The 20,752-nt window shown below is 41.9% G+C and overlaps 1 protein-coding gene across 8 annotated transcripts in view; it reads right to left on the bottom strand.

Annotated features, from left to right (window-relative positions):
- The window catches only part of LOC100411313 (cyclic AMP-dependent transcription factor ATF-7), a 107,489-nt gene extending 87,013 nt beyond the window's left edge, over positions 1-20,476 (bottom strand). For 4 of the 8 annotated variants that reach the window (XM_035256574.3, XM_017976105.5, XM_035256578.3 and 1 more), the window contains exon 1: positions 20,373-20,476. The gene's annotated coding sequence lies outside the window, so the exon portion shown is untranslated. Of the gene's footprint in view, positions 1-20,037; positions 20,085-20,372 lie in introns of those variants that run through there. The other 4 variants (XM_035256576.3, XM_017976106.4, XM_035256579.3 and 1 more) reach the window with 1 other exon arrangement.
- Positions 20,477-20,752: the final 276 nt, after the last annotated feature.

Below are 20,752 nucleotides of genomic sequence, written 5' to 3'. Positions count from 1 at the left end.
ACAAAGAATGCCATTTTGCTTATTTCTATCTGACACTTAAAACAAATTTCTAATTATCAGTGAGGTCTCACTGATGCTGTCTCAAAAACAAAAAGCAACACATTTCTGTAGTGTAAACAGACTAAGACATAAAGTGAAATCTTGAAAACCAAAGCTGCCACTCACTAGAATTTAACTCACAGCTCATTTGTAACTATACTGCTTGACAAATACATCATGTGTCTGGGCAAGGCACTCACAATGTGTCATCTCCTTCCCAACCTATTCTTCAGGATGAAACATAAGCATTTTACAGAACTAAACAATAAATGACAGAAGAGGAATACACCCATTAAGAAGCACTGCCAAGGGGAAGTGGGATGCTTTCAGCAAAGACCTTAGAACAGGAAGACAAAGATGCATAAAAAGACTGTCTTAGAGGCCAACATCTGCAGAAAAGGCTCATATATTCAGTCACCAGAATTTTTAAAATGACTTTTAAAAATTAGTATTTACTCAAAAGAGAAAGTAATCTAAATGCTGGGAGAGAACTGAAGAAAACCCAAAGTTCAGAGGATGATTTTTAATAACTGAGATAATTTCATAAAATCTTTTAGTTTTGTTAGAGACAGAGGTAGATCCTAAAATGGTAATTGTGCAAGAAAACAGATTCTCTCTTTATGTACATGTACATGTCTATCTACATCTGTATCTTTTAATATACTAAGCATTGAGTCTATCACTGAGGACTACAAAGTAAATTCTCTAAACCTGGTGTGATATTACCATTATAACATAATAAGAAAAAATAATGCAGACACAGTGGGATGTGATCATTTCTCTAGCACCCAACTGATGTTAATAAGATGGCCCAACTCTAAGCAAGGAATAAAAGCCACATACAAACACATCCAGGGGCCTGTTGTCAGGTTCCTAATGACAAACAACAGATACTGCTAGGTACAAAAACACTACAAGCATGCACTGTAAGTATCAAAGAGTCATAAAAACCTGGAAGACGTTAAGACTATCATTCATTCATTCAGAACCCACTAATAAGGAACTATCAAGTGCTAGGCAAAGTGGATACAAAAATAAAAAGACAATAGGCCTTTACACAGAAATAATTTTTTACTCATCTATCAAAAAAGAAACCAACATCATTAAGAATGATGGCTTAATTTACAAGTTTGATTAGTCAGAGGTTGATCAGTATACATATCATTTAGATGCTACTGTATACAGTCATTTATCAAATTATTTTGTTAGTAACTCCAGATTATAAAAAAGAGGAGTTGGCCGGGTGCAGTGGCTCACCTGCAATCCCAGCACTTTGGGAGGCGAGGCAGGTGGATCACTTGAGGTCAGGAATTCGAGACCACCTGGCCAACATGGCGAAACCCTGTCTCTACTAAAAATACAAAATTAGCCGGGTGTGGTATGCACCCAGCTACTCTAAGCAGGAGAATTGCTTAGAACCTGGGAGGTGGAGGCTGCAGTGAGCCTAGATCACGCTACTGCACTCCAGCCTGGGCAACAGAGGGAGACTGTCTCCAAAAAAAAGGGGAAGAATTAACAGTCTTGGTAAAAGATTTACCAAGGAAGAAGTTTGAAATTAATAATCATAATTTGCTTTTTGGATTATACACATTTAGTTAGTTTTAAAATTCATTAATTCACAAATATTTTACTCAGTATCTGTGTACAGCCCCATATGCCCTAGGCCCAAGTAATTCAAGAGTAAAGGAGACGGACAAGATTTCTGCCCTCATAGAATTTACTTACATTCTAAAAGGAAGAAACGAACAAAATGCAAGTAAGCAAAATAATTTCAGATTAACAGCAGATAACTGCTATTAAAGGAAAATGAAAGGCTGATGTGTTAGCGACTGGATGAGGGCTATTTTAGTTTCCTAACTAAAAAGGGAATGGCTGTATTATCTGTAATCAAAAGAGGAATGGGATAGAATATAGAGATCTAGGTTAAAACTGCAGGAAGCCTTTCTTCTCATAACATAGGAGATATTCAATAAATATTTATTGATTTAATATTTAATAAATATTTAAAGTCTATATTCAAGTTTGCACTTAACTTCAGGTTTCTGCAGAAAGCTGCTGGATCCACAAAATATTCGCTATTCAAGTATTTACATATTTAAGGCTACACATATTTTAAATCCATATTTATGACTATGTTGTGTCTAAGGTACTTAATGACCACAGCCAACTAAGTCTATGCTTTTATCACCCAAATAACATGAAGCTCTGTAGTTTTTGGTTACAGTGCTAAAAATGGGGAGGAGGGAGGAATTTGTCTAGTTAACCCTTAATCAAACCTTAAAAACAAAACCTCACCTACAGCTGTTAAGACATATATTCAAGGCCAGGTGTGGTGGCTCACGCCTGTAATCCCAGCACTTTGGGAGGCCAAGCTGGATCAGCTGAGGTCAGGAGTTCAAGACCAGCCTGACCAACATGGAGAAACCCCATGTCTACTAAAAATAGAAAATTAGCCAGGCATGGTGGCACATGCCTTGTAATCCCAGCTATTGGGGAGGCTGAGGCAGGAGAATCACTTGAACCGGGGAGGCAGAGGTTGTGGTGAGCCAAGATGGCACCATTGCACTCCAGCCTGGGCAACTCTCAAAAAAAAAAAAAGATATATATTCAAGTACAAGAGTATGCCAATAGCTTGTTCAGCAGAAAGGGCATTTTTATATAGTAGTTTTGGGAGTACACAGTTGGACAGTCTTTCTGGAAGTCAATTTCGTAATATTTACATTAAATGCCTTAAAATGTTTTATACCTTTTGAACAATTCATTCTTCTTTCAGACTCTCTAAGATAAAACCAGACATGTGGACCATTTTTGCATTAAAGTGTTTATCACAGTCATTTTTATGACCAAAAAAGGACAAGAATTAAACATTTAAGAATGGATAAATACAAATTAAGGTACTGCCTTATAATAAACTATATTTAAGTTATAAAGAGTAACATTTTGGGTCAGGTGAGGTGGCTCACACCTGTAATCCCAGCACTTTGGAAGGCTGTGGCAGGCGGATCACCTGAGGTCAGGAGTTCAAGACCAACCTGACCAACATGGTGGAAACCCCGTCTCTACTAAAAACACAAAAATTAACGAGGCATGGTGGCACATGCCTGTAATCTCAGCTACTCAGGAGGCTGAGGCAGGAGAATCACTTGAACCCAGGAAGTGGAGGTTGTGGTGAGCCAAAATCACGCTATTGGATTCCATCCTGGGCAGCAAGAGCAAAACTCCGTCTCAAAAAAAAAAAAAAAAAAAAAAAGCAAATGAAATAATAAGCATAGAAAAAATAAGAAAATTAACATCAAAATGTTAATCATGGTTATCTCTGGATAATGGCAAGGCTATGAGTTTGAAGCCAGCCTGGGCAATATAAGAACCTGTCATTCATTAAAAACAAAATTATAAAATTATAAACCACTTCATATAGAAAACAAACATGGCGGAAACTTAAACTTATATCAACACACAAGGTAAAACAGGCAATTCAAAATAGCTCCTCCTTTTGTTACCTTCCAGGACCCATTTTTGGAATCCTATAAATGCTCCCTCACAACAATTATGCTTATATTAAACAATTAGAAATTGCCCCAGCCACGTATCACAAAGGGAATATAGAGTTGAAACCAAGTTTAGCAGGTATTGAGTACCTTTCAGCTCAGTACAAATAAACTGAAAAACTTAGGCACTCACACAGAGCTCTATGGGTTCCATTTCTTTATGACAATAAAAAGACATTAAACGCAAACAGCTCTCTTCTTCTTCTTTTTTTTTTTTGAGACGGAGTTTCACTCTTGTTACCCAGACTGGAGTGCAATGGCGCGATCTCGGCTCACCGCAACCTCCACCTCCTGGGTTCAAGCAATTCTCTTGCCTCAGCCTCCCGAGTAGCTGGGACTTCAGGCGTGCACCACCATGCCCAGCTAATTTTTTGTATTTGTAGTAGAGACAGGGTTTCACCATGTTGACCAGGATGGTCTCGATCTCTTGACCTCATGATCCACTCGCCTCGGCCTCCCACAGTGCTGGGATTATAGGCGTGAGCCACCGCGCCCGGCGCAAACAGTTCTCTTCTAACCACACAACTTTGGTTACCACTTTTCAGACTCTAAAATAATTTAGCTGCTATTAAGCAAAGAGTACAAACACAAGCTCTTTGCCACAGTGGTCTCAACATTTTACATTCTCCGTAGGATACTCAATGCTGCTCTGATTTGCATTACATCTAGCAAACTGACTTAAGATTCCAGTTAACACATGAACTGTGAGACTATAATGCAGGTTATGGGAACCCCAGAAAACAAAGTAGACTACTCAAGTTTTACGAGGCAGATTATTTAGGTATTAAAATTTCTGTTCCTAGGCCAGGCGCCATGGCTCACACCCATAATCCCAAGCCTCCCGGGTTCAAGCGATTCTCCTGCCTCAGCCTCCTGAAATGCTGGGATTACAGGCATGCACCACTACATCTGGCTAATTTTGTATTTTTGTAGAAACAGGGTTTCTCTTTGTTGGTCAGGCTGGTCCTGAACCCCCAAACTCGGCTGATCCGCCTGCCTTGGCCTCCCAAAGTGCTGGGATTACAGGCATGAGCCACTGCGTCCAGCCACAAGACCGTTTCTAAAAAAAAAAAAAAAAAAATTAGCCACGCGTAGTGGTGCGTGCCTGTAGTCCCAGCTACTTCAGAGCTCAGGAGACTGAGATGGGAGGATCCCTTGAGCCCAGGAATTCAAGGTTGTAGTGAACTATGATCACACCACTGCCCTCCAGCCTGGGACTATGTCTCAAAAAAAAAAAAAGTTCACAAATTCTGAACTAATTTTCCATTGAATTATTTAGCATAACAACAGCTTAGCATATATTATCTCATTATAAGTAAATTAAATGTTCTGAAAGGATATTTAGAAAGCATATATGTACCCCTCTATAACCTTAAACTAATTAGCCTTATTGTTTCAAATCTTATGCTTTTTTTTTTTAGACAGGGTCTTGCTCTGTTGCCCAGGCTGTAGTGCAGTGGTGTGATTTCGGATCACTGCAACCTTTGCCTCCTGGGTTCAAGAGATTCTCATGCCTCAGTCTCCTGAGTAGCTGGGACTAAAGGCACTCGCCACCACGCCCAGGTAATTTTTGTATTTTTAGTAGAAACGGGGTTTCGCCCTGTTAGCCAGGCTGGTTTTGAACTCCTGACCTCAAGTGATCTGCCCACCTCGGCCTCCCAAAGTGCTGGGTTTACAGGCGTGAGCCACCATGCCTGGCCTTTAGCCTTATTGTTTTATATCAGTGTTTTTTAAAGCACTTGCTAAGAGACTGGAAAACTGAGGCAGAGAGTTACAAAAAAATATATAGGCAAAAAAAAAAATCAAGGGGTTAAGGCTGGTCTGATCCTAGTTACCTGTTCTTATACATTCCAAACAAGATACAAACATGGGCCAGGTGCAGTGGCTCACACCTATAATCCCAGCACTTTGGGAGGCTGAGGCAGGGGTATCACTTGAGGCCAGAAGTTGGAGACCAGCCCAGCTAACATGGTCAAACCCCAGCTCTACTAAAAATACAAAAATTAGCTGGGTGTCGTAGCGGGGGCCTGTAATCCCAGCTGCTGGGGAGGCTGAGGTGGGAGAATCTCTTGAACCAAGGCAGAGGTTGCAGTGAGCCGAGATCATGCCACTGCACTCCAGCCTCGGCAACAGAGTGAAACTCCATCTCAAAAAAAAAAAAAAAAAAAAAAAAAAAAGATACAAGAATGGAGACCACATCTTTTTTTTTTTTTTTTTTTTGAGACAGAGTTTCCCTCTTGTTACCCAGGCTGGAGTGCAATGGCGCGATCTTGGCTCACTGCAACCTCAACTTCCTGGGCTCAGCCAGGCCTGGTGGCTCACGCCTGTAATCCAAGCACTTTGGAGGCCAAGGTGGGTGGATCACCTGAGGTTGGGAGTTCAAGACCAGCCTGACCAACATGGTGAAACCCTGTCTTTAAAAAAACAAAAACAAAAACAAAAAAAACTTCCTGGGCTCAAGTGATCCTCCTGTCTCAGCCTCTTGAGTAGCTAAGACTACAGGTGTGCCCCACCATGCCCAGCTCATTTCTTTTCTGTAGAGACAGAGGATCTTGCCACGTAGTCCAGGCTAGTATCACAACTCCTGGGCTCACGCGATCCTCCTGCCTTGGCCTCCCAAAGTGCTGGGATTGCAGGGGTGAGCCATCATGCCCAGCTAATACTCATATTTTTAACATTAAGCATATTTTATTGTAATTATTTTAAAATTCATAATCCATTTATAGCATATACCAAGAGATAGCAAACTTCAACTGATGGGCCATAAGCAAAGAAGAGGTTTTACATTTTTCTTTTCTTTTTTTTGAGTCTCACTCTGTTGCCCAGGCTGGAGTGCAGTGGTGTGATCTTGGCTCACTGCAACCCTCTGCCTCCCAGGTTCAAGCGATTATTACTCCTTAGCCTCCCAAGTAACTGGGACTATAGGCGTGTGCCACCATATCCAAGTGATTTTTAGTAGAGATGAGTTTTCACTGTGTTGGCCAGGTTGGTTTTAAACGGCTGGCCTCAAGTGATCTGCCCACCTCAGCTTCCCAAAGTGCTGGGATTACAGGTATGAGCCACTGCGTCAAGCCAGTCTTTACATTTTTCAATGGTTGAAAAAAATTCAGAAAGAATATATTGTGATGTGAAAATTATAGGAAAACAGCTACATTTCTTTTCTTTTTTTTTTTTTGAGAAGGAGTCTCACTCTGTCACCCAGGCTGGAGTGCAGTGGCACCATCTTGGCTCACTGCAACCTCTGCCTCCCAGGTTCCAGCAATTCTCCCACCTTAGCCTCCTGACCAGCTGGGGCTACAGGCATGCACCACCATACCCAGGTAATTTTTGTATTTTTAGTAGAGACGGGGTTTCACCATAGTGGTCAGGCTGGTCTCGAACTCCTGACCTCAAGCAATCCTCCGTCCTCAGTCTCCCAAGTGCTGGAATTAAAGGCGTGAACCACCGTGCCCGAGAGCTGGATTTTTCTTTTCTTTTTCTTTTTCTTTTTTTTTTTTTTAATAGAAACAGGGTTTCACCATGTTGACCAGGATGGTCTCGATCTCTTGACCTAGTGATCTACCCGCCTCGGCCTCCCAAAGTGCTGGGATTACAGGTGTGAACCACCACGCCCAGCTTCTTTTCTTTTTTAAGACAGAGTCTCTGCTGCCAGGCTGGAGTGCAGTGGCACGATCTCAGCTCATTGCAACCTCCATCTCTTGGGTTCAAGTGATTCACCTGTCTCAGCCTCCTGAGTAGCTGGGACTACAGGCGTGCGCCACCACCACCACGCCTGGCTAATTTTTGTATTTTTGGTAGAGATGGAGTTTCAACATTTTGGCCAGGATGGTCTCAATCTCCTGACCTCATGATCCACCCACCTCGGCCACTCAAAGTGCTGGGATTACAGGCGTGAGCCACCGTGCCTGATAGCTGCATTTTTCAAGGTTGGCACTACACAACAATAGTTCTCAAAGTGGGCTCCAGGGATCCCTACAGATCTTTCAGGGGATTCAATGAAGGTTAAAATCATTTGTAAGTAAAAGATCTATTTAAAGAGCTAGCTAGGCTGGGCACAGGCATGAGATTTCACTGTGTTGGCCAGGTTGGTTTTAAACGCCTGGCCTCAAGTGATCTGTCCACCTCAGCTTCCCAAAGTGCTGGGATTACAGGTATGAGCCACCGCGTCAAGCCATGATTACAAGATCATGCCTGTAATCTCAGCACTTTGGGAAGCTGAGGTAGACAGATCACCTGCAGCCAGGAGTTCAGGACCCTCTGGGCCATAATTGTGAAGCCCTGTCTCTACTAAATCTACAAAAATTAGCAGGGCATAGTGGTTGTTTGTCCTGAGCCAATACATTTTAATGTAACAATACAAAAAAGTTCACAGATGTGGTTTCAAATTCTATACCACAGTCAACCTTTATGAAACTACCCTTTTTCAGATTTTGGTGTAGTACCAAAGAAGACTATATACAATTACCCAAAAATAATCTTTTCTTTTCCCATTACATCATTTTCTTCATATGCTTAAACCAAAATGACATATCTTAACAGACTGAATGCAGAAGCAGATATAAGAATCCAGCTGTTTTCTGTTTAGCCAGACATTAAAGAGATTTGAAGTTCTTTCCCCAAATTCTTTTTAAAACTATAGATATATTTATTTACGTTAACATGATATAGATTTGTTCTTATTTTAAAATAAATAAATATTTTTAAAATTTATCTCTTAATTGCTAATATGCTAAATATCAACAGATATAACCCAGATAAACAAATGCTCTTTGGAGTCCTCAATAAATTTTTTTTTTTTTTTTTTTTTGAGACAGGGTCTCACTTTGTTGCCCAGGCTGGAGTACAGTGCACAATCTCAGCTCACTGCTGCCTCCCTGGCTCAGGTGATCCTCCTACCTACGCCTCCTGAGTAGCTGGGACTATAGGAGTGCACCAACAAGCTCAGCTAATTTTTAAAATTTTTGTAGAGACACAATCTCACTATATTACCTAGGCTAGTCTCAAACTCCTGGACTCAAGCAATCCTCCCACCCCCACCTAAGCCCCGCAAAGTGCTAGGATTAAAGGTGTGAACCACTGTGCCTGGCCCTCATTAATTTTTTAAGAGTATTATGGGGTGAGTTCTGAGATCAAAAAGTTTGAGATCCACTGCTTTAAGAAATACACAAACAGTAGAGGGCCCTAAATTGATCAAACAGAAGGCTGAAATTAATTTCTGGATTTCAAGCTCAGACATGCAGAAACAGGTTTCAAAGAGAGGAGCCAGCTTAAATGGACCAAATAGTTTTGCAGCAAATGACTGAAAACAGATGAGGGTGAGAATTAGGCTGAATCACAATTTAGGCAACACATGGCCAAAGCTTAGAACCTAGCTGGAAGCAGCTTTATACAGGCAACTACTTGAAGTTTTTTTAAGGCTCTCTAGGCTTTCAGAAGATTCAAGGACTATTTTGAGCTATTCCCCAGAAAGATTAATAAAGCAAAAAAAAAAAAAAAAAAAAAAAGCAACAACTTGCTAAACTGACAGCAGGAAGCAAAGTTAGAAATAACTAGAGAACATTGTATTTATCATATTTGGCCTCGATGTGCATTTTAGAAGTTGAAAAACCCCTGGAAACCGATAGGATGCTGAACAAAAAACAAACAAAAAATTTTGTTTTTTCTGCTCATTTTCAGATAAAGTATGATCTTCAAAACAATAAGCCAAAAGTTATCAACCCCAAAACACTGATCTTTTAAAATTATCTTCTAATTTAAAGGACCAATTAAAAATCTTAAATAGGCTGCAAACAACAAAAATCCTGACAGACTTTAATATTAAAGTATAAGATTGGTTCTGAGTAGGAAATAGCTGCACTATCCCACAATGACAATCACTGAGATACTTAGAAGTTCTCAGGAAAAAATATTTATTTCCAGCCGGGTGTGGTGGCTCACATCTGTAATCCCAGCACTGTGAGAGGTCAAGATGGGCGGATCACTTGAGGTCAGGAGTTCAAGACCAGCCTAGTCAACATGGAGAAACCCCATCTCTACTAAAAAAAAAAAAAAAAAAAAAAAAAAATTAGCCAAGTATTGTGGTGGTCACCTGTGATCCCAGTTACTTAAGAGGCTGAGGCAAGAGAACTGCTTAAACCCAGGAGCTGGAGGTTGCAGTGAGCTGAGATCACACCATTACACTCCGGCCTGGGTGGCAGAGTGGGACTCTGTTTCAAAAAAAAACCAAAAAACCAAAAAAACATGCATTTCCTAAGTCTGTCCACATAATTGCAACAGTGATCTATTTGGGGAGTATTCCAACGCTCACCGATTCACTCTCACCAGCCCCAAACATGTATGCAAACTACTGCTTGACCAAAACTTTAAAAAATAAGTTAAAGTAAATGGTGCTGGCTGGGCCCCGTCTACTACAGCAAAAGGAAGCAATTTACCAAATCAGGAGAAAACAGTAAGCAATTCTACTCAAAGGAAGCAAGTTGCATTTTGTGAGAAGGTGGGGCTGTAGCAAAACACCGTTACTACAGATGTCCATGCCACAAGCTCATGAAATGACTTTCTAAGCTAAATCCTGGCTCCCATTAGTTTGGTTTTGGGTTTTTCTGAGCCAGGATCTCACTCTGTCACCCAGGCTAGAGTGCAGTGGTGAGATCTCAGCTCACTGAAACCTCCACCTCCTAGGCTCAAGTAATCCTCCCACCTTGGGCTCCCAAGTAGCTAGGACTACAGGCATGCACCAGAAAGCCCAGCTAATTTTCAATTTTTTGTAGAGACGGGTCTCACTGTGTTGCTCAGGTTGGTCTCGAACTCCAAGCAATCTGCCCATCTCAGCCTCCCAAAGTGTTGGGATTACATGTGTGGGCCACCTCACCCAAACTACACTTTCATAAATAGACTTTCATGATATTTATTAAGAAGAGATGCAGTATTGAACCAAAAAATAGAAACTTTATGCACATTCTGGTTTCAAACGTATGGGAACATCAAGGATTAAAATTGCCAAAAGATGAGAAAAAGCATGGCCAGGCATGGTGGCTCATACCTGTAATCCCAGCACTTTGGGAGGCTAAGCCGGGTGGACTGCCTGAGCTCAGGAGTTCAAGACCAGTCTGGGCAACACAGCAAAACTCCATCTCTACTAAAATACAAAAAACTAGCCAGGAGTGGTGGCTTGTGCCTGTAATCTCAGCTATTCTGGAGGCTGAGGCAGGAGAATCGCTTGAAACTGGGAGGTGGAGATCATAGTGAGCTAAGATTGTGCTACTGTACTCCAAGCCTGGGCAACAGAGTGAGACTGTGTCTCCAAAAAAAAAAAAAAGATGAGAAAAAGCTAAGCTAACAACCTGAAATCAAGAGTCTGCAATGACTTTCACTGCAAACTTATGTGTTCTTTCCTTCTTTGAGACAAGGATTAAAATTTTTTTGCCCAGCCTAGAGTCCAGAGGTGCGATTTCGGTTTGCTTCAATCTCTGCTTCCTGGGCTGAAGCAAACCTCCACTTCAGCCTCCCAGGTAGCTGGGGCTACAGATGTGTATTACCACAGTCGGCCAATTTTTGTATTTTTCATAGAGACAGGGTTTCATTGCCCAGCTGGTCTCTAACTCCTGGGCCCAAGCCTCCTAAAGTGCTAGGACAATAGGTGTGAGCTACTGTGTCTGGCCAACGCTTACATATTCTTATGTCCTTAAAACTACTGTACTAGGCCAGGCGCAGTGGCTCAGACCTGTAATCCCAGCACTTTGAGAGGTCAAGGTGGATGGATCATTTCAGGTCAGGAGTTCGAGATCAGCCTGGCCAACATGGTTGAAACCCCATCTCTACTAAAAACACAAAAATTAGCCAGGCATGGTGGCAGGCACCTGTAATCCCAGCTACTTGGGAGGCTGAGGCAGAAGAATTGCTTGTAATCAGGAGGCAGAGGGTGCAGTGAGCCGAGATCGCGCCACTGCACTCCAGCCTGGGTGACAGAACAAGACCAGGTCTCAAAAAACATTTTAATTAAGAAAAAAAAAGAGATTACTATACTAACTTACCTGTGCTTTGGTTGGGAACCTTAAATGTTTGCCTACAAAGTTTTAAAAGCTTATCTTTTGATACAAGTTTATCTTTTCATACAACCTTTCCTGAATTGTAACACTCATCCTTCATTTCCAAGGAAGTGATATAGCAAATACTTTCAAAATTGAATTGAATTTTGCTTCATTGTATACAGGCAGTCAGTACATTATACAGAAGACCAAAAAAAAGTTTTTAAACAAAAGGACAAACTAGAAAGGAAGGAAACAAAATACTATGATTTAACAGGAACAAAACCCAACATTCTTTCAACACAAAGTGTCCACCAGGGAAATGTCGAAGAGAAAATGTCATGATAAAATATTTTTAAGATATAAAATGACCCCAATGCAAAATATTTGTTGTTGTTGATTTTTGTTTTGTTTTTAGCTCAAAGGAGTTATTATTTCTGGTCATTTATGCTCCTTACTTGTGTTTATCCATTCCCACTGGGTTAATAGAAACATTTCAATTTTATTTTCTTTACAGTCTATTTTTCTTCCTGATTCTTCAAGAGTAAGTTCCTTGATCTTAATTTCTATTTATGAATGTCTGGCCTGAAAAGGACCTTGAGGGGTCATCAAGTCCATCCTTCTGCCTTCCAGGAGAAATCGTAACTAATACTATCAGATAGATGAGAAGGTATCAAAAGAAAATGCATTGTTTCCCTGACTAGTAGCATGCTAATTTAATGTGCACATTCATTTACAATTTGCAGCTTTTTTAAAAATGAAAGTAAAAACTAAAATGCCAAAAGAGGAAGGTACTTAAAAAATGCATTTATCAGCTAAAATTGCTCAAACATAAATTCAACTGTCAGGTCTAAAATTAACAAGCAAGAAAGTTATCGGCTGCCAATGTAAAGTCTTTAGTCCCTAGAGATGTCTTCTGAAGTTCTATCTCATTTGTAGCACCCTTCAACTACAGCACATAGGCTGGCAAACTTAGACCATCCTTGCCAATAAACTACAATTACAAATGACAATTGTGTGTGCGTGTGTGTGTGTTTGTGTGTTTACAGTTGGTATAGGGTTATATTCCAAACAGAAAATGAAAAGTTAGGGCCAGATGCAGTGGTTCCCACTTGTAATCCCCGTACTTTGGAAGGCCGAGGCAGGTGGATTGCCTGAGTTGCATGAGCTCAGGAGTTTGAGACCACCCTGGGCAACATGGTGAAACCCCACCTCTACTAAAACACAAAAAGTTAGCTGGGAGTGGTGGTGGGAGCCTGTAGTCAGGAGGCTGAGGCATAAGGATTGCTTGATCCTAGGAGGTGGAGGTTGCAATGAGCCGAGATGGCACCACTGCACTCCAGCCTGGGTGACACAGTTAGATTCTGTCTCCGAAAGAAAAAAAAAAAAAGAAAATAAAAAGTTACATCTATATTGGAGATGTCAATATTATGGGAAAGCTACAATATAATTGTTCTTTGGAGAGTAGTTTAACTTTTTCATTTCTAAGTTAAAATGTCCAGGGAATAAAGTTTCCTCCTAAGAGTTTCCAGGACATGTGCAGTAGCTCATGCCTGTAATCCTAACACTTCAGGAGGCCAAGGCAGGCGCATCACTTGAGGCCAGGAGTTCGAGACCACCCTGTAACATGGTGAAACCATGTCTCTACTAAAAATACAAAAATTAGCTGGACATGGTGGCATATGCCTGTAGTCCCAGCTACTCGAGAGGCTGAGGCAGAGAACTGTTTGAACCTGGGAGGCAGAGGTTGCAGAGAGCTGAGATTGTGTCACTGCACTGTAGCCTGGGAGACAGAACAAGACTCCATTTCAAAAAAAATAATAAAATTTCCCAAACAAGCTGGGCATGGTATCTCATGCCTATAATCCCAGCAAGCTGGGCATGGTGTCTCATGCCTGTAATTCTGGGAGGCTGAAGCAGACAGATCACCTGAGCTGAGTTCAAGACCCGCCTAGGCAACATGAGAAACCTGTCTTTACAAAAAATACAAAAATTAAACAGGCATAGGAGTGTGCACCTGCAGTCCTAGCTACTTAGGAGGCTGAGGCAGGAGAATCGCTTGAGCCCAGGCCAAGATTGCAGTGAGCCAAGATGGTGCCACTGCACTCCAGCCTGGGAGACAGAGACCCTGTCTCAAAAAAAAGAAAGTTTCTGAAACAGAATTTTATCTAATGTCAAAAAATCTGGCTAGGTACAGTAGTTCACGCTTGTAATCTCAGCACTTTGGGAGGCTAAGGCAAGAGAATTGCTTCAGCCTAGGCGTTCGAGACCACCCTGGGAAACATGATGAGACCTCTACAAAATATAAACAAAATTAGCCAGACATGGTGGCATGAGCCTCTAGTCCCAGCTACTCAGGAGGCAGAGGTGGGAGGATTGCTTGAGCCTGGGAGATTAAGGCTGCAGTATGAGCCATGACTGTGCCACTGTGCTCCAGTCTGGGCAACAGAGGAAGACCCTGTCTCAAAAAAAAACAACCATGGCTGGGTGCAGTGGCTCACGCCCGTAATCCCAGCACTTTGGGAGGCCAAGCTGGGTGGATCACTTAAGGTCAACGTGGTGAAACCCCACCTCTATTAAAAAAATACAAAAATTAGCCAAGTGTGGTGGCTTGTGCCTGTAATCCCAGCTACCTGGGAGGCTAAGGCCAGAGAACTGCTTAAACCTGGAGGACAGAGGTTGCAGTGTACATGCCACTGCACTCCAGCCTGGGCAACAGAGTAAGACTCTATCTCAAAAAAAAAAAAAAGAAAAAAACACAACCAAAAGACAGACAATAACAAAATAACAACAAAAAAATCCCTGCAACTACAAAGAAATACGGTTAATTGTTCTATAATTATTTGAAAATAAAAAAACAGGACTAGAAGTCTTAGAAATGAGAAAAGTGTAATTTTTTTTAAATGTAGGGCAAGGGAGGTCAAGTACAGAAACTGTAGAATGGTGAAATATTATTTCCCAGAAAGATTCTAAATGAATTATTAAACAGATCACTTATGAACCACTGACAAGGTATGCAGTAATCTATAAACAGTAGCATAAGATACCCAAACAGCAACTGACACATAACTTCAAACTTCTTTTTCTTTTTTTCTTTTGAGACAGAGTTTCACTCTTGTTGCTCAGGCTAGAGTGCAATTGTGCAATCTTGGCTCATTGCAAGATGAACCCACTGCCTTCTGGGTTCAAGCAATTCTCCTGCCTCAGCCTCCTGAGTATCTGGGATTACAGGCATGCACCATCACACCTGGCTAATTTTCTATTTTTAGTAGAGATGAGGTTGGTCAGGCTGGTCTCGAACTCCTGACCTCAAGTAATCCACCTGCCTCGGCCTCCCAAAGTGTTGGGATTAAAGGTGTGAGCCACAGCGCCCAGCTACTTCATTTGCATTTTTGACAGGGTCACTAGCCTAGGAGTTCAGAGATGTCAGAGGCAGAATATACTGTATTTGGATTTCAAGAGGATACCTCTTGTTATTTCATAGAAAATAAAGGTTAGATGATATAAAACAGCAGGTGAGCTTCACAACTGAATTTTACCCAAAAGGCTAATTAACATATTAATGTTAAAATAATGATAGTCTACTCATGTTGCATAGCATTGTTGTATCCTTATACATGTTTACTAGTGACCTAAAACAAAAACATAGGCATCATGTTTATCAAATTTATCAGTAATACAAACAATTGAGAAATGGTCAAGAGGTGAAATGACATTATGAAGCTAAAACAATAAACCAAATTAACAAGATGATAATTACAGGGATAAACGTAAAGTTGTCAATTACATTAAAAAATCAACTACATAGCCTGGCACAGTGGCTCATGCCTGTAATCCTAGCACTTTAGGAGGCGGAGGTGGGTGGATCACTTGGGGTCAGGAGTTCGAGACCAGCCTGGCCAACATGGTGAAACCCTGTCTCTACTAAAAATCCAAAAAAATTAGCTGGGTGTGGTAGCAGAAGCCAGCAATCCCAGCTACTCGGGAGACTGAGGCAGGAGAACCGCTTGAATCTGGGAGGTGGAGGTTGCAGTAAGCCAAGATGACAGAGCAAGATTTTGCCTCAAGGGAAAAAAAAATCAACTACACAAACTAATGTGATTTTAGGCTTTAAGAAAAGAGGCATAGAGTACAGTAAAATAGAAGCTGTGCTTCCCTCTAGTTTGTATGTATGTATTTATTTATTTATTTATTTTGAGATGGAGTTTTGCTCTTGTTACCCAGGCTGGAGTGCAATGGCGCGATCTCGGCTCACCACAACCTCTGTTTCTTGGGTTCAGGCAATTCTCCTGCCTCAGCCTCCTGAGTAGCTGGGATTACAGGCACGCGCCACCATGCCTAGCTAATTTTTTGTATTTTTAGTAGAGACGGGGTTTCACCATGTTGACCAGGATGGTCTCGATCTCTTGACCTCATGATCCACCTGCCTTGGCCTCCCAAAGTGCTGGAATTACAGGCTTGAGCCACCGTGCCTGGCCTGTAGTTTGTATTTATTAGATTATATCTAATAAATATATTAAGAAATAGCTCAGGCTGGGCTCGGTGGTTCATGCCTATAATCCCAGAACTTTGGGAGGCCGAGGTAAGCAGATCACTTGAGGTCAAGAGTTCAAGAGCAGCCTAGCCAACATGGTGAAACCAATCTCTGCATAAAATATAAAAATTAGCTGGGTGTGGATGGCGGGTGCCTATACTCCCAGCTACCCAGGAGGCTGAGGGACAAGAATCGCTCGAATATGGAAGGTGGAGGTTGCAGTGAGCTGAGATCGCACCACTGCACTCCAGCCTGGGCAACACAGCAAGACTCTGTCTCAAAAAAAAAAGAAAGAGGCCAGGCTAGGTGGCTCACACCTGTAATCCCAGTACTTTGGGAGGCTGAGGCAGGTGGCTCACAAGGTCAGGAGTTCAAGACCATCCTGGCCAACACGGTGAAACCCAGTCTCTACTAAAAATACAAAATTAGCTATGGTGGTGTGTGCCCGTAATCCCAGATACTCAGGAAGCTGAGGCAGGAGAATCACTTGAACCCGGGAGGCAGAGGTTATACTGAGTGGAGATCGCACCACTGTATTCCAGCCTAGGTGCCACTTCGAGACTCCAGGGAAAAAAAAAAAAAAGAAAGAAAACAAAGAAAGAGCTCAAAGTACTTAAGGCATTTACCCAGGAAGAGATGACTCCTGTAATACCAGCACTTTGAGAAGCCAAGGTAGGGAGATGGCTTGAGCCCAGGAGTTTGAGAAAGAGCCTGGGCAATGTAGGGAGACCCCCATCTCTACAAAAACTTAAAAATTAGCCAGGTGTGGCAGCATGTGCCTGTGGTGCCAGCTACTTGGAGGCTGGGAGGACTGCTTGAGACCAAGAATCCTAGCTATTCAGGAGGCTAGAAATAGCCCAGGAGTTTGAGGTTGCAATGATCTATGATCTATGATCACATCACTTGCACTCCAGCCTGGGCAACATAGCAAGACCCTGTCTCTAGAAGAATGAAAGAGATAAGTGTTATGAAATACTTGAAGACTACCATGTTAACAAGGAATTAAATTTATTTATTGTGGCTTCAAATAACAGAACTAAAGAGCTTCAGCACAATGTAAAAAATGTTCTAAATGTAAAGCTTCAATAATGGAGCTTTACTTTATTGGAGTAAAGCTTCAATAATGGAACAGGGTATCTATGAAGTGGAGACTTTCTCCTTAGAGTGTTCAGAAGTTAAAAGACCAACCATCGGGGATACCAAATATGATGTGTTTTCACCTATCATGGATTTATTTGATACTTCCTAAAAAAAAAAAAAAAAGCCTCTTAGGGGAAGGCAACATGTCAAAATGAGTAAATGTCAGAGAAGCTTAAAAATTATTTTCTTTGACATGGTTTTAAAGAGACAGAAGACTTTTTCATGAACTCCAAAACTATAGGACCATTTTCTGAGAAACAAACAAAAGAAAAGAATGCTTTTTCCTTTTAAATGAATGCTGCATTTGTTTTTCTCAAAGAAACATCTGTACCTTAACTTTAGTAGTTTTATCAAGGGATAAGGGACAATTATATGACAATATGCCAACTAGTCTCAAGAAGAGAGCTGGCTTTATTAGACATTTACATGGAGTTCTATTTGCCCCACCTAAAACTTCCTTGCAAGGAGAAGGCTCCTCCTTATCAGACGTGGATAGGAGGCTGCGGTAACACTAACTCCCTCTCCCTGTGGCCTAGGAAAAACTCAGTCTTGACATGCACAAAACAATAACTTCTGAGAACTTCAGAGCAGCTGTGTTCAGCCATAGCCAGCGACTTTACTCCAGGCAAAGAAGGAGCTTAAGAGTGGTTGAAAAAACAATTTTCATTTTGGGTTGGAAATGAGGAGAGGAAAGAGAACAAGATACAGGACGTGGAGCTATTAACATTTTTAAACCGTGGTAAACAAAGGTGTTTAAAAATTACAACACTGAAACTAAACTTCGATCCACAAGTTGAAAGATGAGCAGTGTTATCACTCTAGCTTTCTCCTAGATGGTAACACTAAAAAAATAATCTTGGGTTTAATAGTGCCCTAGTCAAAGCCATCACAAATTCTAGGACAGAAGACCAAAACAAGGGACTCTGCTCTCTCACTGAGTATTTTTTTGTGCTGCTGCCAGCCAAACTGAAAAATGTTGTGAATGTCCAATAGCAATGCTCTTACTGTGAAATTCTAGAACCCAGCTCAGTAGTTAATGCTATAGGGTCAGCAATGAATTGGTCTCAATGTGCTATAGGGGTAACTTCTTGGCCAGGGAGAAAAGCTTCAAATGGTTGCAGAAAACCAAAGGTTAATACAACTACATACTGTGGTTTCTCTTCATATAATAGCTTTACTGGTATTTCAGACATTATTTCACTTCTCAAAAGTAAAAGGAGAAGAGAAGGAACGTAAAAGCAAAATCTATGCAATACTAAAGAGGCTATTAATTGGCTATATTTAGTCCAATTTATTATTAAATGATACACAACTATCAAACAAAGGGCAAAGCCCTGTCCCTTTTCTGTACAGAATTAAGAACTGGTAAGACTACTTAGTAGAGCTGCCAAACTTTTCTTTAGCTTCTTTTCTTACAGACATGTTAACATTTCGCAATAGCCTCCACTTACCTTACATCTTCCATGTTTAAGTACAAATTGTGTTTGATTTCCCCAGCCCTTGGCCTAAGATACTATGGCAGATCTTTAGTTTCTGAGTGTGGACACAAAGCAAAAAAACTGAACGTTTTTCACTTTCCTGAAATAACATGTCTATTTTATTTACACCATTTAAAAACATACTATATAAGCTAACTAAAACGAACTGCAACCACCCATTTGACAACTCTTTGAGAATGACCAGGGAAGCCACGATTAACAAAACAAACTTCATTTTGGTATATTTCTGCTTAGAATGCCCATAAAGACCGATATCTCTACAAGAATTAAATTACTGTACAATTTTTAAACACAGGACTCGTGTGAGCTTCCTAAGAAAACTCTGCACACCCCCTACACACCTGTACTTTAATATGACATGACCCTCAGAGATACTAAAATACCCTCTTTTAAGTAAAAAAAAAACTTTTAAAGTTAGGAAAGTAGCAACGCGGGAATCTGGGTAGGAGGTACCCTGGGTTGTAAACACCCCAGTCAGAGAACATAACAAGCAATTCAGAGCAACATATAAGTCCCTATGGGGCTCCAACTTGGACTGCTTAAGTTCCAAGCCCACATCCCAGTGTTTCAAGAGTTTGGGAAATGGAAGAGAGGGAGAAAGAAAATCAGAGAAGTGATGAAAGGGCTATTTTTCTCCTCAACCCCCATGCCAGCATCTTGGAGGCTGGTCACCAGTCTGGGTGCCATATCCATCAGAAGCCCTAAATCAATATCGCAACCACCTGATACCTAAGCAAAAGACATATGTATACCAGTCATCTCCTTCCCAAACACCTCTCTCATCGCTCTCAAGGCTCATATACTTCCAGAAACCATGCCTTATGGAGACTCAGCTCACCCATGCTGTCCTCTTAAACTCATTCACTTAACTTTCTCCAAATCCATACTTTCTCTCTGATATCACGTCCCTGATGTTCTTTTTATTAATTCAATCGAAATGCGATGACCCTCATTTCCAATAATCTACCCCTATCTATCTTTCCTGTCAAACCCAACGGGTGTTGTGTCACCAGACCAAGATCTTTGTTCTCATCTCCTCATTCCTACCTCCTACCTATTACCCTTTTCCAATTCCAAGCTCCTAATCCCACTCTTTGGGAAGCCCTGGGTTCTTAACCTAGTTTAGTATCCCTCCTCTTTCTACCATTCCACCCCATCCTGTGATCACTCCTTTAGGCTCCACTAGACTACCGTTCCCTCAGGATTCAATTCCCCTCTCCTTGCCACGCCCTGTGCCCCCCGGGGCTACTTACCCCAAGTTCTCCCCACACTTCAAGTCTCTGGCCCCGCCTTCCCCCTCCCCAAGGAAGGAGGCGGGAGTAGAGAGAGAGAAGAGGGCGGTGCTCGGCAAGGAAAAAGCGATCTCTCATTAGCGCTCATTGCCGCCAATCGAGGTTTCCTTCTCCCCCATTGGTCAGCTTTGGCCTATGCCCCACCCTCTTCCTCAGACAGGGCCCGGCCACCGCCTCAGCGCCCCCGTCCAACACACACTGGGAGGGGAGACCCCAGCCTGGAACGCTGGGACTGGCCAGAGTTGAAAGGGAGACTCCCGTCAGATCATGGACTAGCTAATGTTAAAAGTACTTACCGGCTGGTAGCTCCGTTGCCTCCCGCCTGCCCGCACTCTGTCCTACAATCTATCTCCAGCTCCTTCTTTCCCCCCTCGGCAGAGCGGATACTTTCCTCCCGTCCGGTCAGGCGCGCTTAACTCTCGCGAGAAATCATGCGGCCGGGGGGAAGGGCGAGATCCGTGGGGGCTTAGTTGGAAAGCGGCCGAGAGGCGGGGCTCCAGGAAAACAAGGGGCCGGGCTTATTGTGGGCAGGGCTAGGGAGGGAGACTGAGCGAGTGCTGTACACACAGGTCACACGTGTTCGCCTGCAGAGTAGAGCGGGGGAAAAAAAGGAAAAAGGAGAGGATCTTTACAGGTGCCTGTAGTAGTGGTTACTACCATCTTTCAGAGTCATCGC

This window comes from Callithrix jacchus, chromosome 9 (genome assembly GCF_049354715.1).
Source record: "Callithrix jacchus isolate 240 chromosome 9, calJac240_pri, whole genome shotgun sequence".
NCBI lineage: Eukaryota > Metazoa > Chordata > Mammalia > Primates > Cebidae > Callithrix > Callithrix jacchus.
Note: the sequence above shows the minus strand (reverse complement) of the source record. Positions and strands in the feature narration are given on the sequence as shown.